We start from the raw sequence: 9337 nt of genomic DNA, 5'->3' as shown, positions 1-9337 counted from the left end.
AAAAAAAAAAAAAAAAAAAAAAAAAAAAAAAAAAAAAAAAAAGAGAGAAGAAAGAAAAAGAGGGAAGAATCCTAAGCTAGCTGAAGTTGCTAGAAGCCCAAAGCCTAGGTTGTCCAGGTTGTGCATATCAGGTTAATATCAAACTCCTATTCAAATTCTTTTTAAAATTCAATATTTTTGTTATTGCGCGGAAGCTCTGCCCAAAATCCCTGAGCTAATTTAAACCCTAGAAAAATGGCACGGAAGCTCTGCACAAAATCCCTGAGCTGATTCCAACCCTAGAAAAATGGTGCGGAAGCTCTGCCCAAAATCCCTGAGCTGATTCAAACCCTAGAAAAATGGCACGGAAGCTCTGTCCAAAATTCCTAAACTAATTCCAACCCTAGAAATACTGTGCGGAAGCTCCACCCAAAATTCCTGACCTGATTCCAACCCTAGAAATATGGCATGGAAGCTCTGCATAAAATTCCCGAGTTAATTCCAACCCTAGGAATACGGCGTAGAAGCCCTACCTAAATTTCCAGAGTTGATTCCGATTCTAGAAATATAGTATGGAAGTCCAATTTAGATTCCCGAAAACCAGAATCCATAGTCACACCCTAGCAAAAAGCCTTGTCAACTTTCTTACCCAGGTGCCGGAAGTTTTTAATTTCTCCAAGAAAGAGAAAAAAAAAATTAAATCATTACCTCTAAGTCAAGGGAAATTATCAAAAAATTCACCATTTTCATCAATCATTATCATGTGAATATTATATTGCAATTTCATTTGCCTCAGTTCTGTATATATTTGTTTTACGTGTTTATTTCATAAAATAAGGATTTACCGTTGTAGTTTCATGCCTTAATTTTAGCATCTATCCATCAAATGTAGTTTGTTTCATCATTTTATATGTTATCGCATGTATTTCTCACATAAAATAACGATCATGATTTTCCTGTCATAGAGCATGGCACGTATATGTAGGTAAAATAGCTGCATTTCTCATTATTTTATGTAAATTTCATTATTTCATGTAGAATTCTTTCAAGCCAGTTCATATATATATATATATATATATGTTTGCGATATTTCATGTAAGAGAATTGTGCTAGCTTAGACTGTTAAAATTTTGGGGGGAGAATATTCGAAATCCAAGTTTCAGGTAGAAAGACCGGGAATTCTGGGTGAGGTGGGTGTCTAACACCTTCCCACACTCGTAACCTGACACGGACCCCTATCTCTGGAACAGACCAAGGTATGAAGTCAAATTAGGGGATTCCTTCCTTTCGCAGGGAACCAACCCCCTATTCGAGCTCGATCCCTCGATCAAAATTGGGCTCCACCATAGGGTTCTAGGCCGTGAATCTTAGATGGCGACTCCAAAAATCATGCTTTCCCCATCCCCCCAATAGTCACCAGACCATGCTTTGGAGGCCATTCAATCCAAGGTAGGCCAAAGGTGAGAAGGAAGGATAGAAGAGAAAAGAGAGAAAAAGACCAAAAAAGGTATTTTCCCTTACATAAATAAATAGCTGAAAATAAACACTCCATGCAATTAAAAAGCAATGAAGAAAAAAAATGTTGAAATAAAAATAAAATAAAATAAGGGATAAAGCTAGAGAGAGACTCACAAGTAGGTTTCTCTACTTAGCCTGAGGGATGCATCATAATATGAGCTTCCCTACTTGACCAAAGAGTCACTCTTACAAGGGTTACTCTACTTGGCTTTAGAGAAAGGGAGACAATTAAAATAAAAACAATAAAATGATGGTTCTATGACGAGGAGGGGCAAAGCCAATACATACACTAGCCATGAACCTTGGGGCAAAGGGATAACAATAATATAATAACTGAAATTAAAATCCTAAATTAAGAAAGAAAAGGTAGTCAGAAGAGGGAATGAGAGGGGGGAGAGAAGACTACTGAAGGAGTCTACTTACTTGAATTTCAACCCTTGAACTGAAAAACTTGATCGATTTGAGATACTACCAGTACTAAAAACTAGATCTGGAATAAACCAAATCTGAAATTTCTAGTACCAGAGAAAACAAATCTAAAGAAAAAATAATTTTGAACTTGAAAGACATGCTTCATAGCTTATTCTTATCACCTAGAACTAAGCCTAGAACTAGAACTTGAAAATTACAACTTCAATTGTTTAAACAATAAAAATAAAAGACTGAATAAAAAACAAAAGTGCTTGCATTAATTGAATAAAAAGAATTTACAAAAGTGTTTAAAGCATAAACCTAGAACTAGAGCTAGAGAAAGAGAAAACTAGAGAAAGAGATAGAGCAACTAAGAAAAAACCCTAGAAGAAGAATGAAGTGCTTCTTCCCCTTATGTTAATTCTATTATATAGAGAATGGGAGAGGGAAGTTAAAGCTATTAGCTTCTAAAAAAAAAAGATTTTTTTTTTATCTTGTTGATGAAGTGGAGGAGAGAGAAGAGAGAAAACGTGTGGAGAGAGATCACCCACAATTTTTCTTGCCTTTTTCTTTCTATTTTTTCTCCCTTTTTCTCTTTTTCTCTCTCTTCTTGCAAAAGAAACTCCCTTTGGCCTATTTTTCTTTCTTGGATTTGGACAATATTCTATTTTAATGAGAAATTCCATCTATGCCCTTGTCTTTTCTTTTCTTTTTTTCTTCTTTCCTATTTTTTCTCTTTATTTTCTCTCTCTCTTCTTCAAACTTGCGTACAACTATCTTGGCTGACCTCCTTTAAGTGATGAGTAGGAGAAAGAAAATCTTCTAAAAAAAACCTCAATAAAATGGTAGCTAAGAGGTTCGAACTTGAGACCTCCTAATAAGCAAGGGATTTTGCACCCCACAACTCACCAACTATGCTAGGTAGTTGTTGTTACAAAAAACGAATCTTCAATCACTTAAGGATATGGTCCATCGATCATTGTTGGCATTTGGAATATTCCTTATACCCTTGAGACCACTGCAGATGGGCTGGTTCTGCATCTCGATTTAGTTCTGATCCATTATTCTTTTTCTGGTCTGAAAAGATTAATCACTTGTATGGTTGACCAAACGAATGTGTATTTGCAATTGAACACGTCCATCTTGCTCAGAATTTCATCTTCTTTACAACCATGAAAAGAAATAGGACCTCTTTCGTGTAAAATTAGAGATATAGCACGTGATAATCTTTAAGGCCTTGAAAATATAAAACCTGCAAAAAGAGAGTAATACCCAAGGTAGCTACATTCTAAATATATAAAATTAATGTTTTACTACACTAGATTTCATACATAAATGTGCTCATCAGAATTCCCTCACACTTAGACTTTGCTAGTCCTTGTTCAAAATAAAAAGAAAAATAATAAAAATAAAAAACCTAACTCACTTTCGTAGGAATCATGGTTGCACTTAGCATGTACAACAACAAGCCTTTAAACCGCTAGGTCACCCCTAGTGAACGAGTTGTGTCTCGTGGGTGTTTGCAGTGAATATACACCCAAAATTCAGAATAAACAAATCCCAACCTTGGCTAAAGGTAAGGGCCATACTGATCCGGAGCAAAGATAATTCCTCTTACAAGGGACCCCCACACTTTAATTTTATTACCCTTTATCAATTCCAGGCACTAGCATATTTCTTAATTTGAAACTCACTTCGTCTCTTCTAAAACATCCTTATCTTAAGTCCAAACTACTTGTGAAGAAATAGGGAACCAATGACTAAGGCGTTGGAGTGTTTTTGACCAAGCATGTTACCAAGCATTAATGACATTTGACATTTTTTCTCCTTTTTTTGCTTAATAAATTCTATTCTACTCCACTACTTTTAGCCTGAATGACATGGTGGAGCAAACACCAGACACCCAAGTTACTATGTAGCTTCGCTTTTTACATATGCCCACAAAGATAGTGATGCTAGAGTTCCTTCAGAAGTTTTCTCCCAAGAAATTTCGATCAAGACACCACGCTTCCTGAGGCGCAATGCCCTGTCTAGTTCCAAGGGAATCAACTCTTATTCTTCTTCATACCACATTTCACATTTCATTTAAAATTGTGCATTTGTCAACTCATGCCAAATTAAAAAGAATGTCTCAACTCCAAATCAAAAGTACGAGGAACCCTCAGACTTACATATGGTCCAACACCATAAAACAAGGGTCTCTTATTTTTCAAAAGAAAGTCCCATCTCAAGACATAGGTTTGTTTCTTTCTTTTCAACAGGGTTTTTATACGTTCAAAATGGGTACCTTAATCAAAACTTTTATTTTCATACATCAAGCAACCGAATGGTATGACCATTTAGCCAAAATCCAAAGTAGGACTTCATCCTTTAGCAAGCTCAAAAAATAAAAAGAGAAACAAATAAAACAAAGTGGAAAAAGCAAAAACTGGTTTCCCTCCCCCACATTTAAGTCATGCAATATCCTCAATGCATGGAAAGAATTAAAAGCAAAGACAATGCAAGGGGGTCATACCTGATGAAAATTTAATCATCAATATAAAAAGGTTCATAGAGATCCATGACCTCTTCAATACCAGTAGTAGGAAACTCGAGGAACGGTTTCAAACGCTGACCATTACCTTCGAAATTATCCCTATTCCTGGATTCAAAATCTCCACAGCCCCATGGGGATATACATTATGGACAATAAATGGGCCATCCCATCGGGATCTAAGCTTACTAGGAAAAAGATGCAATCGAGAGTTGTACAATAAAACCTTATCACCAATTACAAAAGATTTACGTAGAATGTGCTTATCATGGAAAGCTTTGGTCTTTTCCTTGTAAATCTTTGAACTTTCAAAGGAATCATTCCTATGTTCCTCCAACTCAGATAGATGGAGCCTACGATGAATTTTTGTATCAAACAAATCAAAGTTGAGCTTCTTGATGCCCAAAAAGGCTTTATGCTCCAACTCAACTGGTAAGTGATAATCTTTCCCATACACCAAACGGTAGGGAGACTGGCTAAGGTCGATCTTGAATGCAGTCCAATGGGCCCACAAGGCATCAATGAGCCTAAGGAACCAATCCTTACGGTTGGATTAACACTTTTCTCCAAGATTTGTTTGATCTGCCTATTAGACACCTTCACTTGGCCACTTGTTTGGGGGTGATAAGGGGTAGATAAGTTATGGGTGATCCCATACTTTTTCATTAAGGCCTCAAAAGGTCGATTACAAAAATGAGTACCCCTATCATTAATTATTGCATGTGGTGCACCAAAGTGAGAAAAAATGTTCTCTTTGAGAAGCTGGACCACCACTTTGTGGTCATTAGATTTACAAGGCATGGACTCTATCCATTTAAAAACATAATCAACGACCAAAAGTATGTATAAATTCCCTAAGAAATTAGGAAATGATCCCACAAAATCGATGCCCTATACATCAAAGATCTCAACTACCAAAATAGGGTTGAGAGGGCATCATGTTCCTCTTATTGATATGACCAAAAGACTGGCAGGCGGGACAAGCCTTGCAAAAATCGAAAGCATCTCTAAAAAGAGTGGGCCAATAAAATCCGCATTGGAGAACCTTTACAGTAGTCTTCTTAGGTCCAAAGTGTCCACCACATGCATGATCATGATAAAAAGAGAGAATGAAATGTTGCTCATAATCAGGAACATATCATCGGATAATCTGATCCAGACATATTTTAAACAAATAAAGATCATCCCAGAAAAAGTGCTTAACTTGGGAACGAAACTTATACTTATCTTGGGTGGATCAGTGATCCAGAGTTACACTTGAAACTAAGAATTTGACAATGTCAGCAAACCATGGTTCACTGGACATTACAAATAATTGTTTATCTGGAAAGTTCTTGTTGACTGGAGAATCGACAGTCAAAGAATTGGGAACCCAGGATAAATGGTCTGCAACTAGGTTTTCAACTCCTTTTTTATCCCTAATTTCTAAATCAAACTCTTGTAAAATTAAAACTCACCTAATGAGATGGGCTTTGGCATCCTTTTTTAAACTAGGTATCTAAGAGTAGAATGATCAGTATACACCACCACATATGAACCAACTAAGTAAAACCAGAACTTTTCTAATGCAAACACAACAGCTAAAAATTATTTTTCAGTAGTTGTATAATTGAGTTGTGCATCATTTAAGGTCCTACTAGCATAGTAAATGATAGTGGGAAACTTATTAATCCTTTAACCCAAAACCGCTCCTAAGATAAAATCCAAAGCATCACACATCAGTTCAAAAGGTTCAGTCCAAATAGGTGGTTGAACAATGGGTGCATTGGTCAACTCATTCTTAAGTTGTTTGAAAGATTCTAGGCACTCTTTAGAAAACTCAAAAGTTTGATCTTTAGTTAGTAATGAAGTGAGAGGTCGGGCTAACTGACTAAAGTTCTTAATAAACCTTTTGTAGAAACCAGCATGCCCTAGAAAAGACCGGACATCCTTAAAAGATTGAGGAGGTGGTAAATTATCAATTAAATCCACTTTGGCTCTATCTACTCTAATTCCCTCCTTGGATATTATATGGCCTAAAACAATACCAGATTTAACCATGAAATGACATTTCTCCCAATTCAAAACCAAATTCTTAGATATACACCTTTTCAAAACTAGAGAAAGATGATGAAGACATTCAGAATAGGAATTCCCATTAATTGAAAAGTCATCTATAAATACTTCTAAGAATTTTTTGGCCATGTCAGAAAAGATGCTTATCATGCATCGTTGGAACGTAGCAGAGGCATTACAAATCCCAAAGGGCATACACCTGTAAGTAAATGTTCCATATGGGTATGAAAAAGTGGTCTTATGTTGGTCCTATAAAGCAATTGGGATCTGGTTATAGTCGGAATATCCACCAAGAAAATAATAGTATTCATATCAAGCTAACCTCTCTAACATCCGGTCAATGAATGGCAATGAGAAGTGGTCCTTCCTGGTTGCCACATTAAGTTTTCTGTAGTCTATACACACTCTCAACTCTGATTGGACACGGGTTGGAATTAGTTCATTATTGGCATTGGGAACTATAGTCATCCCAAACTTCTTAGGCACTACGTGAACTGGGCTTACCCATTGGCTGTCAGAAATAGGATAAATTATTCCACGATCCAAGCACTTTAGGATCTCTTTCTTAAGGGCTTCCATCATCACTGGGGTTAGCTCTTCTTTGGGGTTCCGTGGATGGTTTGAAATCTTCCATAAGATGTATATGATGTTGCATAATAGAAGGGCTTATACCCTTGATATCAGCCATGGTCCAACCTAGGGCTTCCTTATTATCTTTTTAACACTTTAAGTAATTCCTCTTCCTGGTTAGAAGTCAAATTTGAAGACATTATTACAGGAAGAGTCTGGTCAGGCCCTAGAAAAGTATACCTCAAACTAGATGGCAACTCCTTAAGATCTAGCTTAGGGGGCTCAACTATGGAAGGTTTGGGAATGGAATTAGAAAGGGGTCCTAAGGGCTCCACAGGTGTATGAAGACTTAAGACTTCAGAAAAGAAATTTTCACTATCATCATCCAACTCATCCATACACTCTTAGAATTCTGAATCAAAATCAATATCAAGGTTGGTAACTAAATCATCAAAAAAATCCAGAAAATCCTCAAGCATACTGATCTCTTCTTCCATATGTGGTTGCTTGTCTATCCTAAACATGTTAAATTCAACAACTTGGTTGCCAAAAGATAACTTTAGGAAATCATTCTGGCTATTGATTAATGCATTACTAGTAGTTAAAAATGGTTTTCCTAGAATTATTGGGATTTCATCCTTGGTTGAGAAGGGCTTGGTATCTAACATAATGAAATCAACAGGAAAAATAAATTCTCCCACCTTTAGTAAGATATCCTCAACCATCCCTTTAGGAATCGTAACAGACCTATCTGCCAACTAAAGAGTAGTTCCAGTGGCTTTCAATTCTCCCAATCCTAGTTGCTTATACACATGGTAAGGTAAAAGATTCACACTTATGCCAAGGTCAAGTAAGGCATGCTCAATGTAGGTGTTGCCTATGACACAAGATATGGTAGGGCTTCCTGGATCCTTATACTTGGCTGCTATAGGCTGAGTAATTATGGAACTGATGTTACCTGCTAAGAACGCTTTTTTGGGCACAATAGTGATACGTTTGTGAGTACACAAATCTTTTAGTACCTTTGCATAGGCGAGGATCTGGGATATGGCATCCAAAAGACAGATGTTCACTTCTATCTTTTTGAAGACTTCTAAAATTTCATCCATGGAAGCATTATTCTTTTTATTTACCAAACGATTAGAAAATGGGACAGGAGGAACATAAGGACTGTTAGGGATTTGGCCTTTTTCAGAAGAATCATTTTTAGTTTCCTCAACCAAATCATCTTTAATTTTAAAAGAATCTTTAGGTTCATCAGATGAACCTGGAACAAGAGGCACACTTGTGTCCTCAACTAAAGGAGAGTTAATAGGAGTAATAGATGGGGAAGATTTAGGAATGCTCTGTTAGTACTCTCTACCGCTCCTAAGGGCATAAACAACATTACATTGGTTACAGGGCCCTTATTGGGTCTGACCTTGTACTATATTCAGTGGTGCATTAGTTGGTGTTTGTGAACTAACAAGTTAATGATGCCAAGGGTTAGGCTTTGGTTAACTGGGTAAAGTTCCTTTCTCCCTCTCATGCATAATTGAGACAACTTTGGTGAGTTCTCTCATAAGATTTTGATGGCTTATCATGAGGAGGGCCATATTTTTTCTAAGTCACTTATTCTACTTGCCTCTCCAGTGTTGGTAAACGCAGGGATTGTTGATAAGATGATAGGAGAGGAGCCCTAGGAAAACAAGCCTAAGGTCTTACATTTGACATAGAAAAATTATTTTGAAAAAAAGATTATTGTGCAAAGGGAGGCCTTTGGAGTCCAGGTTGACCTTGATTATGAAAATTGAAAGGTCCTACTTGGTTGCCCTGATTCCAGGAGAAATTTGGGTGATTTCTCCATCCTGGATTGTAAGTGTTACTATATAGATTATTCTGGTATAAGGCATTAACACTATCATTAGAAGTGCCCCCAGAGGTGTTGGGGCATTCTTCTATGACATATCCAGGGGACTGGCATTAAGCACAAATCTTAATTAAATTGACTGATGATGGCTCTCTAGGAATAATAGCCTCAATCCTCTTGATTAGGCTATCCAAATGGGCTTCCTTGGCTACTATCCCATCCACAAAATATTCTTTTCCTCCTATAGTTCTTTCACTCTCTTGGGTTGATTCCCACTCATGGGTTTTGTCAGCTAAGTCAAGTAAGAATTCACATGTCTTTCCTTCATTTGTAAAGGATGTGAATCCCTCAGGGCATATAGACTCTATCATTTGTTTAGTTGGGTAATTAATATCCTCATAAATTATTTGACATAAATGCCA

The sequence above is a fragment of the Macadamia integrifolia genome, chromosome 5 (assembly GCF_013358625.1).
Source record: "Macadamia integrifolia cultivar HAES 741 chromosome 5, SCU_Mint_v3, whole genome shotgun sequence".
In the NCBI taxonomy this organism is placed as follows: Eukaryota; Viridiplantae; Streptophyta; class Magnoliopsida; order Proteales; family Proteaceae; genus Macadamia; species Macadamia integrifolia.
Note: the sequence above shows the minus strand (reverse complement) of the source record.